This window comes from Falco biarmicus, chromosome 2, assembly GCF_023638135.1.
Source record: "Falco biarmicus isolate bFalBia1 chromosome 2, bFalBia1.pri, whole genome shotgun sequence".
Lineage (NCBI taxonomy): Eukaryota > Metazoa > Chordata > Aves > Falconiformes > Falconidae > Falco > Falco biarmicus.
This window is the reverse complement of record NC_079289.1, coordinates 35,581,725-35,603,948: the sequence shown is the minus strand read 5'-3', so window position 1 is coordinate 35,603,948 and position 22,224 is coordinate 35,581,725.

Below are 22,224 nucleotides of genomic sequence, written 5' to 3'. Positions count from 1 at the left end.
ATCATGTTTTCTCTACCTAACCCTACCAATGATGATATTCAGGTAGAGAATGGAGCAAGAGACCTTGAGACCCCATGGCTCAGCTCCAGGACCACACACTGCATGGCATGGACCTCAATGCCGACCTGCCCAACCTTCCTTCCTGATTGTGCCGTACCTCTCACAGGACAGAAAACTCCTGAAAGTGTGCATTTATCTATGGTTAACATGTCTTGGTATCCAAGTGTTTGCACTGTCCATTGGCATCAGAAGAGAGATAATGATTACATAAATCACAGATAGATGTGGGAAGGGGAGAAAGAAAGAGGACATCTTGTCCCTGGATAGGAGGATGAATAATACCTCTGAACATCTGATCCAAATGCATGTCTCTGTTGGAAAAGGAGGATAGAAAATCCTGGGCTGTTGCGAAACCAACTTCAGGAAAGTTTTAAGGGGAATATGTATAAGGGGAGCAGGGGAAACTGTGTAACCTTAGTGTGGTGTTGTACCTTTGCATACAAGATATTAGTCTAAAAAGTACAGAAACTCTAGGAACAGAAGGATGATCCAGCAAACAAAGCAGGTACATTAGACAAAACTAATGACTTGTTGAAAAGAAACTCTGAGAACTTCCCACCAAGACTGTGATACAGAGAAGAAAAATGCACAGAGAGCAGTGGTGGAGCCAGCTTGCCCCAAAGTGGAAGTGGATCCCAAGGAAAAAGGGCTGTGTTCTCAATCTCTAAGGTAACTTCAGCCATGTGCTTTTGATTGGGACCTGAAACATTGGGATGTGGACATATGGTCTTCCTTTTTCTCCTCCTCCTCCAAGGACAAGGGGGTTTATTGGCTCTACGGAATGGGTCAGTCCCCATCACAGTCCTTAAACAACAAAAGTAGGAGTGGGTCAGATGTTTTTGCACCAGGGGCTGGCTGAAGCATGTGACCAGCGGAATGGGACAAGGTGCTCAGGATGCTGCAATGTAGCCCAAGTAGCCACAGTGGCATGTCACCACCCACCTCTGCACCCTAGCAGGATTGTGAGAGCTGGGAGTGATCACATGGTTGCTGCAGTGCAGGGAAGTCATGTAATTTGTAAAGCTGCATACATCAATGATTAAATGCTCTGGTATCCAAGTCTGTTTAGTCTCCACACTGTCATTTGGTCTTGAACTGTGACAGAGGTGGCAGGGGGTTATGTCTCCTCCTGTCAGCACTACTTTGTGATGCTGCAGAAAAGCAGAGCCATAAAGCTCTTACCACTGTACACTTTCATTCATTAATAACATTTTTTGCTCTAGTTGCATATAAAACCCAAATCATTATGTTAATGACACGACTGCTTTATCTGAAGAGTTGGTGAAGCTGAATGGCCATTTCAGTCTCTTCCACGCTTTGGTCAAAACTGATTCCAGTGCATTGAACTTTCTCAGATAAGCATCAGGCTTGAATTGGGATCTTTACAAAGGCAAACGTTAAAAATAAAACTCTCAAAGCACTATGCAAAAAAATCTAATATCTGGAACCACACAGCTTGAACTAGGCATTCGTCATTTGCCTGAAGTCAGACAAGGCGAATCCATCACAGTATTCCTTGCTTAGATGCTTCAGTTGATTGCCTAAATTAAGCAAGTGGAAGGAACCTAAAACTTGATATCAATGAACCTCTTCATTTCAAAGAAGTTATTTTCAATAACCTAGTGATAACAAAAGATTATTCTCTCATCACAGAGCTTTCCTCTTCCTATGTCTCTATTGTGAATTTAGAACAGAAACAACCATGCAACTCCAAGAAGAAATTCCAAAGAGTTCTTGGGAATGCAGAGTTGAGATTGGACGGTGGGTTGGACCCAAATGTGTGGGGCCCATGGCTGGGCAGGAAAGGGCTGTGGTGGAGCTGGAGACTGGAATGCCTACAGAGCATCACTGAGGAAGGGACTCATGGGCCTGGGCTGAGCTGAAATGGGGCTCCTTGACCAACGGGCAGAGGTTTATGGGACACCTGGCTGGGGGACATGACTAGTCAGCACTAGTGAGGCCCATTAGAACATTCAGGCAGGACCGTGACAATTTTCATTAATTAAAGTTATACTTGCAGAGCAAATATGCAATTTCAGGCATGGAGAGGAACCTTAAACTAAGTTTCAGGGTGTGATCTTCATTGCACTGATTTTGTCTTATGCTTGTGTTTTCCCAAATGTATGTCATCATCTCAGACTGGAATAGTTCAATTAAAGAACTTACATGTGTGACATTTTGTCTTTTGATACAGCTGTCTGAAAGTCTTTGTAAACTTCCAACTCAAAGCTTCAGTGTGGAGGCAGAGTAATTAACAGCTTCATCTGTAGCAGATTTCTTTCTTTTTTTTTTTTTTTTTTGTGAGAATGGCAATGTGGTAAGTACTGGAAGAGTTATTTTTTTTCTGTTGTTGTTGCTGCTTTTATTTTTTTTTTCCATAGCATTTTATTCGTTGACATTCATGTTCCTGCTAAAGCTTCGGCAGAACTCAGAAGCATTCTTTGTACTGCCAAAGCTGTCAAAGGAAGGTTAACACTTCAGTGGAAACAGCAAAAACATGGACAACGTAGAGATGAATTTCACAACACTGAAACAGTTAAACACTGATCGTAACAGCACGCCAATATAAAGTATAAATAGCTCACAGATTTGTGCTGACTGCCTACTTATTAAGGAAGTCTGTCAGTAGTGGTAAGGATATTTGTGCCCACAGAACCTCTACTTTCCAATTTAATTCTATTGATTAATAGGTTTATCTACTTCTTTATTACCTGGAGGCATTAGATAATGTGAATTCAAAAAACAGAGCAGAGTAGAAGACTGTGGCCCCATCCATGTATTGTGCTCTTTATTGTATCTTCAAGGAAGGCCATGTGTCAGAATCAATACAGGAAGCAAAACTCCACCAGAGAAACTGTGGGAGTAATTGTGCTTGAAGCAAGAACAATTCTTTCTGTGACTTTGAAGAGAGAGAGGAAATGTGGATATCATGCCCTATTTGCTGAAAATTATCATTTTAGTCTTTACCCAACAAGCTTTGGAAGCTGGCAGAGGCAGGGGGGGTTTACAGAGCTACCACTTTGCAGAAACCAGTGACAATTCCAGGGCAATATTGGAATTTAGAAATGTCTTGCTCAAGAAAAATCAAACATTCATGTTTTGCCTGATCTTCATTTGTTGAAACAATATGTTTAAAAATCTCTTTTCTCTCTCACAGTCAAAGCAAGGACAGTTGTACCCAAAAGCTTTAAGTGAAACAAAAACCTATATGATGTCTGTCATTAGACAACACGTCAGGTGTTCCAGAATGTCAACTTCTTTAGAAAGAAATATATTAATTTCTATTTGAAGCTAAATGAGCCACAGAAAGCAATTTAATTGAAAACACATCAAAATAAAATACAGAAAAGATTTTGCCTGTAAGCAGCATACATCTTATTCCATATACTAAATTTTGCCCCCCAAATAAACTAGTTATCATTGCATTCTACAGGCATGACAACAGTCTTGCTGTTATTTTTTGTTAATTCATTTACCTGCTCATATTAAAACATACCAGACCTTCCCCATCCAATTGCTGTGACAGCCAAGGTTTTAAGACAATAATACCCAATGCATAGGTTTCTCATCTGTAGGATGAACAGCCAACAACCTGTGAACTCTGAACTATGTCTTATGGTGTCAAAAAGCTGCAGTTTCAGATACTTCTGAATTTTTTAATAACAATTACTATAGATTAGTGTTTTCGTTTCTTCACTGAAACAGTGGTCAAGCATGGGAACAGGCTGCCCAGGGAGGTAGTGGAATCACCATCCCCGAAGTTTTTAAAAAAGCATGTAGATGCAGTACGTAGGGACATGATTTAGGGATGGACTTGGCAGTGTAGGTTAACGGTTGGACTTCATGATCTCAAAGGTCTTTTCCAACCTGAATAATTCTATCATTCTGTAATTTTAAGAATTCCAAGGATGTTTTTGGGGAAAAAAACCAAACCAAAACAAAACCAACCCAAAACCAAACAAACAAAACTCTTCACCCACTGAAAAAAACTCTGGCATTTGGTCTTCAGTCAGCCAGTAAATCATCAGTCATTTAAGAAATTCAAGGCCCTTCCAAGGTGTGGTTACTGTCACTCCAAAATAAAATCTGAAACACAGCTGACAAATGACACTCTGGTGGTGCTGATTTCTCCTCTTTGACTATAAAATGGCAGATGATGGTGATTTTGACAGTAAACTTTAGACTTCTATGGTAAATTTATCCCACCCAAAGGAATTCACTGTTTTGCTGATAAGACACACAATCATGGCTATACCACATTCATCGCTTTTGGTGAAATAACATAGACTTAAAATTCTGAGGCATGAAATGAGCCCAGCAATCAGGTATCCATATCTCTGTTTTACACTTTAAAGGTAATGTAACACTGACAGTAGGAAAAGATACGCTTAAAGTGGAGCAATAGAGTTGCTCTGTATTCCTTTTTTGGATTGGTTTTGAGATTTGTGGGACCACACAAGCAAAACATATGTAACATCATATTAACCAGTAATGAGATGATCCCCTTGAAAAGGGAGCTGTTGTCTGTTTCAGGTAGAGCTCAAGCATTTACATTAAACATTCACTGTATAAAATCCAAACAGACATTACGGTAAGCTATCTGCCTTAATATATTCACCCACCATAGCGTTCAATGTTTATTTTTATTTTTGTGGTTATGGTAGGTTTTCTTGGCCATCTGTATTTTTCTAGTATGCCTTTTAAAATCTAGACTGTAACAGTATAAATTATCCTAGCATATGTTTCAGAGCATTGGCTTTCAGTGTAAAATATTCTCTTTTATCATGGGCTACACAGGAAGTAAGTATAGGTATCTTTATAGTTAATCCCAAACCAAAATTTCCACTTTCTCTCGCCACCTTCTATATCCTGCAGCTCATCATTAAATGCCCCATAATCTACCTGGTCTCTCTTGGCCTTCCCATACAAAACTGCCCTTTGAAATGTCGCTGCCAAATTTCTCCTCTACTGCCAGAATTGCTTCAGTGTTGCTAACTTACGCACATGCCATTTGGCACTCAGCAAGATCTATCAGAATTTCCAATTTATTGGATGCCCTCTATTCTCCACTTGGCTCCCTCTCCTCAAATAATACCATACTTCCATTTATAATCTTACAGCCACAATGCAGAACAAACTGACAAGAGTTTATGAGGAAAGAAAGAGAACAGCTGAGAGGAAATAGGATAAAGAACCTTGTTATGTACTAGCCCGTTACTCTTCATCTCTCCTCCCAGGCTTCCTATTCTGTTTGGATAAGTCTTTTATGTCTGTGTTTTCTGTTTTGTAGTGTCTGGGTTACTTTACTGCTTTAATAATTCTGGGTTTTTTCAGTGCATTTTCTTCAAATAATACAGTATCTTCAATTTTCAGATGGGCATGGATAAAAGGCCAGTTTAAACATCCAAAGCTCTTACATTCTCTTCCAAGTCAGGAACATATGTACTCCAGGTAAGCATATGCTCACTAGCTTTCAAACCTGCCAAAGGCTTATATACAAGCAGATGTGTATATAAGCCTCCCTGTTTTAAACTTCGTGTCTTTCCTATATATTAACATGAGGTCTCAGTTTCTACAATACCAATTAAAGAGTGAACTTTCAGCATTCCTAGCAAAGATAGAGACAGCCAGGTCAATGATACTTTATGTTCTGGTAAAACATACATTCACGTTCACAAACAGGAATTTATTACTAGAATCAAAGGCTAATCGCTTCATAAGCCATTTTTAAGATAAGCCACAATAAGCAGCCATTCATACGGAAGGAAGTCCATGAATAATGGCTTGTCATCTATCAGGAGCCAATAGTTATGTACTCAGGAATGACCTTAGTATGTTAATCCATTTTCAAGGAAAGATGAACAGTCACCTATCTGGGCTGCCTTCAAGGCTGACCCATTTAATTTTCTGCCTGGGAGACATCTCAGTGCTCTGCCTTCTCTTTCAGACCAAAGTGAATAGTTACTTGCCTGGGAGGCACTATACCAAGTTTGATGAATTGCCTCACAGCCTGACCCAAACCTATGCATGTCTGGAAGGCACTATCTTTCTATTGACCTAATTATTAAGCAGACTGTAACAGTTACATATCCTAAGATGTGTAATGTAAATTACATCTAAAAGTGACTGTAGCTTTTGATTAATAATTCATATTTAAAGTCATCCTGCTTTATAAAAGTGCGGTGACTTTTCCTCCAGAACAATATAAGAATATTCAATTTTCCATTGCAAATCATAGGTGGGGTTTTTTTTCTTTTCTTTTTTTTTTTTTTTTAAACTTGCTTAGTTTAACGATCTTTATGCTGCAGAATGTAGAACAGGCATTTGTATTGCAGGTTTTCAAGGTCATTATGAAGCTTACCTTATGATCATAAATGCCTTTGTGATATTAATTTAAAAGAACTTAGACATGCAAAATAGTAGTGGTAGTATTTCTTAAATCTGTTCCGGAGTTCACAGAACTTAAAAAATGAGCCATGGACCTGACAGATTAGACTTCTAGCTGAACATTTTCAATGAGTACAGAAGAATACACAGGTGAATTTGATAGTGGAAGAGTAATAAGATTTAATAACAAAATATGTGATAAAGAAGGTTAAAAAAAAAGACAAGTAAAAGATGATCTGTGTAGTAAGATTAAAGAAAGATTAGAGAATATAAACTAAATTAGCACAGGAAAAATCTGTTGAGAAACTTTCAGAAAGGACAAATTAGCATCAAAAAGCAATAAACAATCCCTTAAGAAATATTATCTTCACTATTATCATAGTGAGGTAATTATATTTTTCTGCACAAATTTTCAGAAGAAAGAGCAACAGAGAAAAATAGTAGTAAATAGAAAAAGATCATTAAAATAAAATTCTACATTATCAATAAAGCGTTATTTAAATTGTAGTGATGACCCAAGCTACACTTCACATTGAAGCTGGATGCTCCCCCCAAGACAACAGGGAAAATTTCTTCCTTTGAGCATATTTGGAGCTCTCTGTTATTACAGACGTGTCAGAGCAATCTGTCAGTGAATGAAACAACCCAAAATAAAGTAGTCCAACCAGTTAAAACATGTATTAATAATTGTTGGGGTTTTTGACTCATCAGATCTTTTCCTTGTAGTACTCAAAGATATCTGCTCAGCTATTTTCTTCTACTTTCCATTTAGAAAGAGTATGATTTTGAAGCAAAAATGTACAAGCAATACAATTTCCATGTGTGATGAGTTAGACATCAAGTACCTGCACACATGCACTGGGAAGTGTAGTAGAGGGATTTAGACACACGATAAAATAGTCAACCTTCAAAGTAAATAATTTATTTTCAAGGTTATGGACACGAATATCATTACAGAATACAACAGGCAGCTCAGAAACAGCTTCTGAAATCAGAGAATACATCTGAGAGAGGAGGTCCAAGTTGTAGAAGGGACTATGACAGCTGACTGAGCTGTAGCCTGTCTGTCTGGGATCCATAAATGAGATACTCTCCTCACTATTGACACAGTCTCAAGGAAAACCATTCCCTCCTTCTTTCTGCATACCATGGATTAGTTCAAGGAGTGCTGAGTAATCATTGCCACAGAACCTAGGTGCAAAATCTATCCAAACATTAACTTTTTTCTCCTGCTTGACTTTTCTTTTTTTGACATTCTAAGTCTCCCTGTTCTAAAGGCTTTTGTCCCCTGTCATGTGAATCTGAGTGAAAAATCTGCTGGTGCTTTCTACTGTCTTTTCATATGATCTTGGACATACAGATCAGTACTAATTTTTAATCATTCCCTTTTTGACAGAGGTAGCAAACATCCTGCTTTTCTGCTTAAAGTAATAATTAGGTTAATTTGTACTTTGGGAATAGTGATTTATTCTTACTGTTAGTGCTTTTACCTCTAGATTAATTTATAAAATTGTGCCAATGGTTTTATAAACTTCCAGAGCACCAAATGAAACATATCAAACAAACTGACCAGTCATAAAACTTATTTCAAAGGTAAACCTGTTTGACTCTTTTGCTGTTTATCAAAGTCTTAGAAGAGGAAAAGACACCCCCCCCAAAAAAAAAAAACAAAACACCAAACCCAAAACAACAAAAACCCATAATATCCAAAGTCCTCTTTCTTTGTTTATGGATGGATTCAACTGTGTAAAGATGGAGATCTCCATTTTCTAATGATCAGAAATGTTGAGTAACTGGTATTTCCAGTCCTACAAAATTCCTCATATTTGACAGACACTACTTTGAGTCAGAATATATATCTGAAAATGTAGCTGTAGGGAAATTTTCGGAAATAATTGTTTCCTACTCCCCCATTCTGAAAAAAAAAAAAAAAAAAAAGGTGGTTTGTTTTGGTTTGGTTTTTTCTATCTCTTTTTTCATCCCCTTTCCTTTTTTTTTTAAAAAAAGAAACACTTTGGAAAACATAGGGTAAAATTAACATTAAAAAATATGCTTTTTTGTTTTATTTTACTGGTACAGACTTTCAGAAAACATATTTAAATAGGAAGGAATACTCCATAAATTAGACCATCTCTTACTCTTTAAATTGAGTGTTCTTACTTTTGTGTCGTGGATTTCATGCTTTCTCATCTTTTTTGTCTTCCAACTGAAAACAAGATAGAATTTTTAACATGACGAAAAAGTGAGTTTTGGGTGGGTTTTTTTTTATACTATGGTTAAAAGAAATAACATAAATATATAAGGAAAATGATTTAATAAATTAAAAAAAAACAACAAGCAATACTGAAATTTCAGCTTGAATTGAAAGATCTGTGTTAAAAAAGGGATTCTTTTAAAATGAGTCGAAAAAGCAAAAACCCTGAAAAGTAAAAAAAAAAAAAAAAAAAAAAAAAAGCTTCACCTTGTGCTTAAAAGCCCTAAGGGCTGCACTTAGAATATGTCACATTATCACTCATGCTTGAAGTGCTTTACTGCTTAATCATGTAACAGTCTCAGCCTGAACAGTATCTGAGAGAATGAAGAAACTCTGTCTTCAAATCTCACTAGAGCATCGTGTGTGATAAAATAGGTTTGGTCAATATGCTTTTGCTTTTTTACTGCTTGTTAATATTCCGTAAAACTTACTACAAAAATCTCAAAGTAGTAGTGATAAAACTCTCCTCCATTAGGATTTCTCTCAGCCCACTTTTAAACATGATCCATAATTTGATCAAATGCTCTTGGGCACTATTAAATAGTAATAATGAACTTCACCTAAAGCCCTTAGTAATTTTGTTCCACATTTCCTTCTCTAATTATCCACTATTCCCTATTTATTATTGCTTCATTCCCTGCCTTGAGGCCTTCTAAAAATACTAAGAATGATAAATTAAACAATACTTTTTGGCACCAAGTTAACCAGTGGGGAGGGTTATAATTTAATGGGTTGTCTTCTGAATTAATTATTTCTGAATTATTTAATTGCAGCTTCTAAACAAAATTTCTTGCTGAAAGTGTGACACTGAAAGCCTAAGTATCTTCCTACAGTCTCTAGCAAAACAAAAAGCAAAACATTAAAAACATACATGTTTAAATTAAATTCACAACGTGTCTCTATGCAGATCAATAGAATCCTTCCATTGCATTTATATTTATATTTTTGCTAATGAGCAGTGTCTCGTCCCAAGAGCCACAACAGTATTTTTCAGGCTAATCTCACAAGTGTAATCACTAGGTAAATGGCACTCTGAACTTAATGTCTTTTCCCCCTATCTTTATTTTTTAAGTAAAATTAGTCATTGGCTTTTATATGATGTCCTTAAGCTTTTCATTTAAAATCAATTTTAAAACTCTCATTTTCTTTTTAATGGTAGAACTCCATGTTCACTCCCTGTTATTTTACAGCTTTATTATTCAGTCCTGATATAAATTCACTTGTTCTTGGTTTCTAAAATAAATATTTCAATTATTTTGAGGACATTTGGAGGAATCTTAAGGAGAGGGTGGCATCTGTGTGCTTTGGCTAACCAAATTCATATGGATTATCCCATACAAAAATTTTGCTGAGATATAGCACAGCAAATCTGTCAGTATCTAGAAGAATACTCTAGACATGTTTTTTTCTATTGACACTGAAAATTCTTACCATGGAAATAATTAAACATGCTATGCAGCTTGACACTTCTCTGGGATCAACAAAAAGGAAGAGAAAATCAGGTCATGTGAGCCATTTAGAATGATGCCCTACATTTTGCAGGACTGTGTTCTTTCATGAATATAGGAAGATCATATAATTGCTGCACTGATTAGGCATGTGGAAATCTGAGTTTTATTCCTCATCCTACTAATCAATGTCTCTAATTCAGAATAAAATTTTTCAATACCGTTGTGTTCTTCAGTTTTCATGGGTTTATACTTTTATTTTAGACTGTTTTCCTTCTATTTTTGGTGCTTTGAGATGCCAGAGCAATACTCCATTATTTATCTTCCTACCAAAAACTGGTGCAGAGGAGGAAAGGAAAACATGACCTAAGCACCCAGAAACTCCAGATCATTTTAGTGTAAATGCCTTGACTCCTGAGTAGCCACAACAGATAAGAATACATTCTAAGAAAGCATGTCCTGCTTTCACCAGTTAAATATAAATTTCTGAAGATTTTCTTGACATATTTCTTAACATATATTAAGCAGGGTGGTTCTTCCAAACCCATCATACAAATAATTGTGTTTCTCCAAAGTATTCTAGGGTGTATCTGCAGACTTATCCGGGTTCATTTTAAGACATTAACTATTTTTGAATTAAGAAGGCAGTTTATTTAACATGTTTGATAAGGGATAGAGCAAAAAAAAGCCCCACAAAGTGTGTGAGTATATGTGAGCTAAAGTTTGTTCCCTTACCATTTTATTTGTGTCCTTACCACTCCCACATCAATATTTGTTCTCTTTTTGTTTACCAGGATACTCTCTCCAAACACATACGTGGATCCTCTAGGTGCTCCAACCACTCTCTTATGCAGGAGAAGCAGAGAAATCCTCTGACACAGCTTTTGTCACATAATATGCCACTTTTCTAGCTCAAGCCTAAACTGTGAGTGGTGGTGTCTGTAGCTGCTGTCTTCCCGGCCTAGGAAGAAGATGATGATGATATAGTGACATGAGCTTTACTTGCCTGGAGGATCCCAAGTTTTAAGGCAAGGCAGCAAATTAAAGTGTCTGAAACTGCAGTACCCTAGAAACTTTCCGTGTATTACCTGAAGCAAGGTGAGAGCCTGTGGGCCAGAGTACTCCTTACTGATGGTTTGGAGATTCTGCTCCAGCCTGCTCTGAATTTCAGTCTAAATCCCTTAGTGGAATTTTGGTCCAAAAAGTGTGGACAAAAGCCTGACCACCCTTTTCCAGTAGAAAAATGTCCAAGTATATATACTGCTATCGGGGACAAGCCCTGAGGGCTACACAGTGTTGACTCTGTGTCTTAGTGTGAGAGATTGCAGAGGTGTTTATGGTACAAGGCACAAGTACTGCATACTTTCTGGCTAGGCAGCAGTGAAGAAGGCTAGATATTTGTATTGCCTCAGTTTCTGATTTTTAGACCAAAGGAAAATTAACTATGAAGAGCTGCCCATGTCCTGTTGGAAGAAATTTCTGGAGCGTAGAGGAACAGAAGTAGTAAAAAGGATACAGCAAATTGTGATTTTTTGGCACATGGTGAGAAACTCCTGAGAAGAACTTTCTTGCAGCAAGGAAGATCCAAGCCTTAGACATGATGAAAAGAAGGAAAATATCCAAAGTATCCAAAAGATGACTGAGTGACTCTGCTATTCACAAATTCATAGACTGAAAGGGAGTAGAAGTAAAGATCTCCCCTTTGAAACTGAAGAGGGTTAAGTTTCTTTTTATTTAATTTGACTCATGACACCTGCAGTTTTCTCTGTTCAAAGAATTTTTCTGTCCTAGTATCTTATGTTCTGTTTCAAGTATATTATTGATCTAAAGCCTGGAAGCAAATGGGAAGACATGCTTGCTGGAACAACTTCATAAAATAATCGTTTTGCCCGTGTTTCTCTGATATCTATGAGCCACTTAGATGCAAAGGGTTGATGCATATCTTTTCTTTTGTTGTTAGGCTTGATCACCCAGGACATAATTAGTGATAAAGTTGCTTTAAATTGCAGATCTTCCAAGTCCACCTGATTAAAACTAGACATAATGGCCTCAATCTTTTTAATAAGCTTCCTTAATACATTTTCCTTAACTCAAAGTCTGGAAGCTGTTAATCGTATCTATATTATGTGTAGGTGATTTAGCTTTCCTTTAGTCATCTTTTTATAAATATTTGGCATATATCTGGCAATGAAGTACCTTGTTTAATGAAAGCATGCAGTCATATATACTTACACTGGCATGCAATCTTGACTAAAGCCAATAAAAGTATCTCATTTTCTGGAGACCAATAAAATTTATCTAAAGAAATCAGATTACAAGAATTATACTAGATAAGTTTTATATATTAACCAGTTGAAAAAATAAAGGTAAAACAGGAAAAATTGTTGTAAACAACAGCAAAAAAAAGAATCTATAAGTGTTTTGACCTTTGGTATATTATTAATTCTCTCTTTCAAGTTAAAGAAAACTGTGGAAACAATGCTGCAGAGCATATTTATCCATTTACTAATAATCTGAGTAAACACATGCACAAAAATAAGTTTCTTAGGAAAAAAAATCCTGTTTCACATCAGAAAATAATGAACATGAAAATCCTCAAATACACAATAGGCTATACAAAGTCCAAAATGGCCATGAAATTTTTGAGCATGAAAACATAATTTGGCTTTAAATAACAGCACAGAAGATTCACCATGTGGCACTTAAAGATAGCTATGCCTGAGTAGCTCTGTTAATATTGAAAAGATATTTATAATTGTCTTAATTGTTTTGAAATAGTATCCACAAAAGTACTAGGTTCTTTTTATTTATTTTACAAATATCATAAGCTATTTTTGTTAAGTAATCTTTCATTTGATATGAAAATAATCAAGTTCATATACAAAAAATACAATATTTTCAGAGTACTTTATTTACTTTTAAGAAGTTTTGTATCTGTGTATAAAACTACTTGCTGGTTTTTTTTATCAAAACCATAACATTCCTGATTAATTCTCCAAACAAAATTTTTAAGCTATGATTTGATGCAGTATTTTTCATAGTGTTTTAGAGGAGTACAGTACTGTGTGTTTGCTTTTGCTAATGTCCTAAGCTGGCAAATGGGCTAATGCTACTGAAATATACATGTGGGTTTTTTTCTTTAATAGAAGAGGTTGAAAATGAACTGCCATTCATAGCTGAGTTTTGAAACAAAGACTGGAGTGATTCCACTAGTCAGTATAATTGGTATTCACAAAACAACTCTTTCTTACCGTTTGCACATGATTTTGCCGCTAGCTCCTTCCTCACAAGTTTGATTTTTTTATTTAATTTTATTGCAAGATTCATGAGCTGAAGCCTGCTACATTTTCTGTTCTATTTCTGCATTTTTCATTATCCCACTGTCATGTACCTGACATCCTCATGCAAATGTAGAGTGACCTGTTCTATTCACAGTCATTCAGAGATAAGTACTGTAGTTATTTTGAGGTGAATGCAAAAACTGAAGTAGAATTTGTAGTCTCAATGTGGATTTTTCAACTGAAACACCACAATATCACATATGTATGCTCTCTATTGATCTTTTTATTCCTTTTGTACAAATTTGGTATTAAAGTTCTTTGATCATTTTAAATCTCTCTATGTTCAAGTTCTTGTACAAATATTAAAAATATCTTCAGGAATTAGGTAAATTTGTAATTTTTTGTGTAGTGATAAAAGCCAAATCTCTTGGACATTTTTTTCAGAACACATAATCCAATCAGTTTTGAGTTAAGTATCATATGCACAAACCTAAATACTTATAGTCAAATGTTAGCTAATTCTTCCTTCGCTGAGACAGTCAAAGCCATATCTTGATACGTTTTCTGGCTTTTCTGTCATTACAGAGCTAAAGAAGAATTCTCATGAAAATGTCTGTTATTCCTGAAATATAAAAGCTACATACTAAAAAAAGGGTTTTATCTACACACCTCTCCAGGATTTCCCATGCAAGAGTGTGTATTCAAGGCCCTTGAAGTGCCTGTATGTGAGGTGATTCTAACATATCTGTGTAGTAAATTCCACACTCCAGACTGTCTCACACTTGCTATCTGTAGACCTTAGACATAAAGTGGGGGAAAAAACAAAACACACAAAAAAAGAGTTTGATTACCACACAAGAACTACTGCAAAAAGTAGTAGATATCATGCTCCTAATAAAGTATCCCTATCCTAAATATTTGTATTTCATTGAGTATCTGCGTTAATTATAAGAAAATACTGTAAACTAATTTTTCCAAAGAACCCCTGGTATTTGTTATGAGTGGAGAATAAGCAAGATGCTACATCAGGAAACTGGATCAAAATTCAGTGAACTGCTCTTCTTAGAGAATATATTTCCTTTTAAACCAGTGTGAGACAGAAGACAAGGACAAAATTTACTTTTTATCTATACCTTCTAGCTGGTAAGGTAACTTCCTTCAGTGCTAAGAGCATCGCTCTGACCAAGGTATCAGGAGGACATGAATTTTCTTAGAGTGGAGATGATGGGTTCCTCACAGCACTGCATGTCCAGCTCAGATCAACAGCAAACAACCTTATTCAAACCCTGAACCTAGAGCTGCAGAGTTAGCTGGTACAGTACAAATGATACCAAAGCCCTCTCTATCAAAAGAGATATTGCTGACTTTTTTTTTTTTAAAAAAAAAAGTCAAGTTTATCTTGGCTCTTTCATTATTACTGAAAATCTTAACAGTTTTTTGCTCTTCAGCTGCCCTAGAGACACCTCTTTCATATCTGAACTTGTACTAGAATTACACCTATGTTGCTTTCCTCAGCCCTTGTACTGTAACATGTAAGGCAGTTGAGGTATAGGGAAAAAGCAAAGTTAAATCATTTCTTTGCCCTCCTTTCTGCCATAAGGACCTTGGGAAGTCATATCTGGTCTCTGAAGTTTAATTTCTTCATCAGTAAATTGGAATGAGTTCCAGTTATTCCTTGGCAAAGAGTTTTTTGTTCCCTGGCTGAAAAAGAAGCAACAGCCACTAATTAGGTATTATGGAAATGTTAAAGTGTTTAATAGCATGTAATCCTATGTGCACTAGACAGACAGTTCTCTTGTACTCTATTTATTTGTAAAAAAGATAGTGTGTTATGATTTCTAGAATCACCAAGTGAATCTGTTATTGACATGTTTCTAACCTCATTGTATGATTTGAAAGCATCTTTTTTATTTAGTGTTGTTACCCTGAAGGAGGTAGAGAAAAAAAGCAATAGAATAAGATTGACTGTAAATCACTGAGGACTCTCAGAGAGCCAGATCTTTGCAGGGCTCTGCTATGGGGAAGACCACAGTGGTATTGTTTTATTATCTTTGCTTTCAAGGTAACATGCTATGAATACTAATGTTAAATGGCAACAATGAGCAAGAGACAGGGTGCAGGTATATAATAAGCAAAAATGAAATGCACTTGTCAGCTGTTATTTCCATCTTCCACAAAATAACTAAGTCTAATCTATAAGCAATTAATTTTGTTAAAGATGATGTACATGCACATTGTAGTGTATTGATCCCAAATTCTTGAGCTGCTTCTAAACAAGATCATGTTTATCATTAGGCATGTATAGTGTCTTGAAACTAGAAAACCTCGCAAGTTCTTTTTCAGAGGAAATCTAAGCAGCAATGCAGCAACAGTATACTTAAAAATACCTAAAGAAATATAAAAAAAACCCCAAACACAACCCCTTAAAATTTCAGCATATGTAACATAACAATAGTCATGACAGCAGGGTGTGTGACAAGATATGACATGCTATATTATGTTGTCATTAAAAGTATGCCACAAAACAAAGTATTAAAGAAAAAAAAAAGTAAATGCTCAGAATTGGTGGTGGTTTTTTTGTTGAAATTCCATTCTTTTTTTCTTTCCAAAGTATTAAAAGACTTTAAGCAAAATATTTTACAATGAACATAAGATAGTTTAGGTTGAAAGGACATCTGGTCTCACTTCTTGCTATAATTTAGGTCAGGTTTCTTATGGCCTTGTACAACCGAGTTTTTAGTATCTCCAAAGATTAAGATTACTCAGCCTCTCAGGAGAACCAGAATTCCAGTGTTTGACTGTCCTCACTGTGAATGTATAGATACATTTGGAATGTCATTGATGGAAGCTTTTGATCATTTCCTCTCAGCCTTTCTCTTTGCACTTGTAAAATGACTCTAGCAGTCTTCTAACTAGCATCAGATACCTGAATACATCAAGCGGGTTGTCTCAGCCTTTTCTCCACGTTGAAGAAACCCAGGTTCCTCAGCCTTTCTTTAGTTCATGTGATCCTCCTGCCTCTTCATCATCTTAGTAACTTTCTCATTCTAGTTTGTCAATCTTTCTTCTGTACGGGGGAGCCCCAAACTGGAAACACTACTTCAGGTGCAGCCTCAGAAGTGCCACACAGAGAGCAATTGCTTCACTTTTCCTGCTGACTGTACTGTTTCCAATGCAGACCAGTAAGCAGTTAGCCTTCACGGAAACAAAGGCTCACTGCGGACTCATGCTCAACTTGTTGACAACCAGGACCACCATATCCTTTCATACAAGATAACTCCCCATCCAGTCAGAATCCACCCACATTGTGGTAAGATGTTAATGTATGCCAAACACAGGACTTTGTGCTTGTATTGGTTGCACTTCATGAAGTTTCTGTCAGCCCATTCCTCAGCTTGTAGAAGTCTCTCTGAATGACAGCATACTAGTTATTCCCCACATTTGTTTTCTTCTGCAAACTCACTAAATGTATTCTTTCTCACTATCTAGGTCATTAATGAAGATCTCAAACAGGATCAGCCCTAGTACTAATCCCAAAGGATCATCACTCAAAAAGATGCTTTTGGACTGTTGACTACTTATGAGCAAGTTTTTCATCAGTTCAGTCAGTCTTACCTACCTTGTTCTCCACCTTTCTAGGCCATTTCTCTACAGTTATACTACAAGCATACTGCAGGTGACCCCACTGCACTTGCTCACTCAGCCAGTAAACTCAATCATACTGCATGTTTTGCCTTTGGTGATTCCATACTGGCTGTTTCCAGCCACCTTTTTGCTTGGAAATAGCTTTCAAAAGGATTTGCTGCATTTTCTTCACAAATACTCTGTATCACCTTGGATTTTCTTTCCGTTTGAGAAGATGGGCATAATAATTGTCTTTTTCTAGGCTACAGGGAACTCCTTTGATAGGTATAACACTTTGAAGATGGAAGAGAGGGACCTTGAAATGGCACCTGCCAGGTCTCAGCAATTTCAAATGTCTTCAGTCAGTCCCCATTGCATGTTTACACAATTTGTTAACATGGGCCCTAACTTGATATTTTTCTGCTGTTTAGTTGTGCTTTATTTAGTCAGACATGGGAGGCCTCACAGCAGACATTGCAAGTACAAACTGATGCAAATGAGAAAATTAGTATCTCTTCCTTTCAATTCTCCATCATGAGCAAGTCGCTTGCCTCACTAATAGCAAGCTTACGTCATCTTTGGTTTCTGTTCTTGTTGCTAACAAGCCCTTCCTTTTGCCTTTCACATCCCACAGTTTCAACTTACAGCTGAGCTTTAGTTTGCCTAATTCCATCCGTGCATCTCATTTAATATTTCCATTTTCTTCCTGTCAGGTGGTCTCAGTTTCCGCCTTCCATATGCTTCTTATCTGTATTAGAGTTCAGTCAGGAGTTTTTACCCATCCTAGTGTTATGCCAAGACATTTTGACTTCAGTATAATAGGATGGACCATCCTTGTGCTTTGTGGACTTTGTCCTTGAACTAATCAGCTATCATGGGTTTTGATTTGCAGGGGTTTTTTCCCTTTTCCTTTCCAGGCAGCATCCAAGGCATTCTTTCTACCAATTCCCTGAACAAGAAAAGCCTAATTTCTGAATTCTGTGGTTTTATTATGCTTACTTTCTTCCTCATTTTCCTGAGGATATTTAATTATATCACCTCATGGTCCCTGGAGTGAAGGCTGCTGTTGACCAATGGCATCACTCATTTTTATTCACAGGTAGCAGATTTGGCCTCCCAACTTCTGTCCATACAGCATCTGCATCAAAATATTGTCCTTGACACACTCCAGAAGTCTCCTGGTTTGCTTGCCTAGAACCATGTTGCCGTTCCAGCAGATGTTAGATGTATTGGTCCCAAATTCTTGAGCTGCTTCTAAACAAGATCATGTTTATCATTAGATGTTCCATTACAACATGTCACATATTCCACTACCACAGGACTGCAAATTTAGCAAGATTTGTAGTAACATTAGAACAGCTTTGCTCCTAAATTATCCTTCTACCACAAAATCTACTTGTCTCCTTTACTCTCCTGTTCTCCACTCATTTAGGTTTCCCCTAGAATTCTATATTTTCTGGGGATAAGCAGTCATTTTTTATCTCTGAAGCTGAATCTAACAGAACTTCATAATGTACTTCCTTCAGAATAAACATATAATTTCTGTAATTTGTTCAGTTTTGGGAAGGTTTTTTGGCCAATTCACATATCCACATCATGAGACAAATCTGCTGTAACAACACAGTATACTACAATACAAAGCTGCCTGTTTGCTGCAAGTTATCAGCAAAATGCTTTAGGTTTCCTATATTCCTGTGTTCATGCTTACCTTTAAATTATTGTTAAAAAGGAGTGTTCATTTTAACTTTATATTTGTTCACAAAGTGAGCAATTAGCTATAACTCCACGACTTCATGCACAGAAATTAGTTTTGTGTTTATTATCTGAAAGAATATAAAAGTGAAAATACACACACACCAAGTCCTTGAAAACCTCAAACTCAAGCCCCTTTGTGAAAGTTTCTTTTTTGATGAGAATTAGGCTATCAGTGCTGTTAATTGCTCTATAATGATCCTTGCATGGTTTTGGTACACCCAACTTGCACTTTCCAAAGCAGTTTCTCAGTGTAATTCAGCAATCAACATAGCTAGGGGACCATTCCTAATCAACACAGATATGTTTTAGAGAGTAAAAGAGTTTAAAAGTATCAAGACAGTCTAGTCTGTGCCAGTTCGTCTCAAGGACAGATAATGGCTGTGTATGCCTTTACTTTCCTAGTATACACACATACGGTAGATGGTTCTTTATTTGTCATTCATATGGGGTCCTATTTTTTTTTTTTTTATATGATGTATTGTGAAAAGTCTAAGGTTGGATATTTTATAAATACAGTATAAGCATTCAGTTCATAATCATGTGAGGGGAATCACTCATAAGTAGGGAAATACAACTTTAATACAAATAAATTACAATGGCACTGCAGAGTAATTAATTGTCCTCAGTACTTTTCTGTCATACTGGTTTACAAGGCTTCTTTTTAGCCTTAGGTTTGGGATCATCTTATTTTTAGACAGCTTGGAACTGTAACTTTATTTTGATAACTAATTGCAACTATTTTATAACATTTCTTTTAAAAATTACATGTCTTATGATGTAGAGTACTGATTGGTGTGGCAGAGAGGTTTTATTGTCCTGATGGTAGCTCTCATTGAATGATGAATAACTGGATTTAGGATACTCTTCAGCTATTCAGATCACAGATTTCATCCAACTCATTACATATTTTCCTTTTGTCAATTTCGATGTTTTCATTACATTCATGAAACTGTACAGGCTGCCACACTTCAAAAATTTAATATATTCATCACAATCTCTCCTTTCCTTAAATCAAAAATGCTTTAAGTTAAACTGTGGTTAACATGACTGATATGAATTAAAAAATACCAGGACTGGTGTGCTATGCTTTTATTTTCATTAGAAATCTATTGAAGTGATTACTAGCAGGTGTCCATAAATGAGTGAAAAACTGAGTCTTAACTTCTGTGTTCCAAGATATATGGACATGAAATTTTACTGTGAAAATGTACCTATCTAAAACAGTACACTTTTTACTTTGCTTCTCCTCTCTACTCAGCACAGGTGTTTTTTTCACTTTCTATGGCTGTTATATCCTATGGCTAATTTGAGGATTCTTTAGCCGTCCATGTAGCTGCATTGTCCTGGCTCATTGAAGGACAGTATCAATTCTCCTTTTATCATCTCGACCTCTTTTGCTATTCCTCTCTGGTCTTAAGGCAGAGATGAAACAAATGTGGGGGTTTTCTTCCATATATGTAAATTGTGTGATGCAGGTAAGCAGCGTAAGGTTATAGGATCCCCTTAGATCTCCTGGAAATGGTACAGGAGTTTAGATAGATAGATAGATAGATAGATAGATAGATAGATAGATAGATAGATAGATAGATAGATAGATAGATAGATAGATAGATAGATAGATAGATAGATAGATAGATAGATAGATAGATTGATTGATGGATAGATAGATAGATAGAGGGATAGATAGATAGAGGGATAGATAGATAGAGGGATAGATAGATAGAGGGATAGATAGAGGGATAGATAGAGAGATAGATAGAGAGATAGATAGAGAGATAGATCTTACCCTGAAAAATAAAGGTTCGTATTATGACCTATCTTGACTTGGGCATCTAACAGTTCAGTATCTAACAGATTCATGTCCTGTGTTGGTTTTGCACTTAGTAAGATACAGTTAACCACCTCCAGAATGTAATTGATGTCATGTTAGCATGGGCAATAAAAATTACATTAATTGGCCTCCAAAGGTGACTCATCTTTCTGCTAAGACATGAAAAAAGACTTAAGATGACTACACTGCAGATGTTTAACTTTTAGACATACAAAATGAAGTGAAATTAATTTTACCCTATGTCTAACAGCTGGTAAAGTTGTTTTACATGTAATATAGATGGCATTTAGACAAATTATACAGTGACATAATAAACTTCTTTTTTCTCCTTGAAACACAAGTCCTGGACAACAGCTTCATATTGAAACACTTGGCTTTATTTTTACAAAAAAATTTGGCAGTCAGATTTTCTGACAAAAATGCAATCCATGCAAATTCAGAATATAGACGGTAATGTTATTTGTTGTGGTTGGTTTTTTTTCCGAGAGGATGAAATTTTAATCCAGTCTCTTGATGCTTTTAAAAATCTTTGTTTGGCAATATTTGGCAAATATGTTTGGTTATTGCTTAATTACAGCATGACAAAATAAGTAAAGGTCTTGTCCTTCAGTGTCGACTGTGTTAAAGCACTCTTTATAACCAGTCAGGCACTTAGCACATACAAAATACCAGCAGATTCTATCACAACTACTGCTATTATCTGTGATGTTTTTACTGAAGAACTTCCTGATTGCCAGATGGGGAAAGAGGGGAACTGATAGTGCTGCAGAAGGTACAGTACTGGCTGTATCAGCTTTCCAAAGGGGTCATCTCAGGGTAGAGAGATAAAAGAAAGAGATAAAAATCAAAGAGGTAGATAATACCATCTTATTAATTAGTGTCTTACTAGAGGAAAGATCTGGGAGGAAGTCCATGCTCCTTGAACAGCAGGATACCTTTAAAGAAGAACAGGCTATTGAAGCAGGATTTGATCAGTTTGATACAATACCATTTACCATCCTATAAACACACATATAAGCACTTAGATACAGTAAGATACATGCATTAAGTAATTCAGAGCAGACTTAACACACGATTAGGTTCTATGCATGGTAGTGGTAGTGTGGACATCTATCTTTGATAGAAAGGCCAGATAGGTTTAAACCCTATAAAGAAGACTCCTTTGCAGGTGTATGATACATGATATATGTTGACTAAAATCTCACACCCCTACTCCCTTCAAACATAAAACTGGAGACTTCATCAAACTCCACTTGTGTTCCCCCATATTCTCACCTTCCATGCCCCATACTTCTGCCCTGAGACACTTAGGTGCCCTGCAATTACCTTTTTTATGTCAGATCTGGAACTTCCCTTAATAGTCATCTGTGGCTCATGCACATATACAAAAACAAGTGTTGAAACATCATCTTGTATATTTTGAATGAGTGTCCGTATGTACTGAGACAAAGAAAACAGAAATAATCACAACAATTTTTTGTCAGAAAACCTGTTTATGGGCACCTAATCCTGGCAGAGCTGTTGTAAACATCCATTGCAGGAAAGGAAGAGGTGAAGACTTAAGACCTAATCTCAAAAACATTG